We start from the raw sequence: 628 nt of genomic DNA, 5'->3' as shown, positions 1-628 counted from the left end.
AAAAGAAACTGTAGAGTATAAGAACAAGGACACAGACTTTGGCACATGACAGTTCTGAATTCAAGTTCTTTTTATATCTATGTGATATGGGCATGTTGCTTCACCTGTCTCTGGGGCTCAAGTTCTCCAGCTATAAACTGAGAATAGTATGACTGAAAATAATATGACATGACTGACCTTGCAAGGTTGGAATAGGATTAGTGAGAGTAAAATCTCACCAATAGTAAGCATGCAACAAAAATAATAAAAATTATTATTATCTTTTTCTCTTCCCTCTTCCTCATAATAAAATTAAAAGCACCAGACAAGAAGACTTTATAAGGGAACAGTCTAATAGGAAGGGACACTACCAGGTATTTCTAGCTCTCTTCCCACTGAGTTTTACTTCATGACTTAAAAAGACTGGAGATTCTCTTACTAGTACGTTCCTGGTTTAATTATAAGACTCTGATTCCTTTGCCTCATCTGTACTTCAGATAAATGAGTATTAAACTGGCCTTCATAAAGCAGTGTTTTTACATACTCCTCCCCCTAAGGTGCTTTTCCCATGGGCCCCTATTTACCCAAATCTTACCCAACTCTGCTCAGTTCAGATTCTCCCTCCCCCAGAGTCCTTCTCCAACTGTGC

General features: G+C 38.2%; 1 protein-coding gene across 1 annotated transcript in view; it reads right to left on the bottom strand.

The window, feature by feature from the left end:
* Nucleotides 1-628, bottom strand: part of Slc5a1 (solute carrier family 5 (sodium/glucose cotransporter), member 1) — a gene marked incomplete in the record, with an annotated part of 78,178 nt that overhangs the window by 30,419 nt on the left and 47,131 nt on the right.

The sequence above is a fragment of the Chinchilla lanigera genome, unplaced genomic scaffold, assembly GCF_000276665.1.
Source record: "Chinchilla lanigera isolate Chin_1 unplaced genomic scaffold, ChiLan1.0 scaffold00054, whole genome shotgun sequence".
Classification (NCBI taxonomy): domain Eukaryota; kingdom Metazoa; phylum Chordata; class Mammalia; order Rodentia; family Chinchillidae; genus Chinchilla; species Chinchilla lanigera.
Note: the sequence above shows the minus strand (reverse complement) of the source record. Positions and strands in the feature narration are given on the sequence as shown.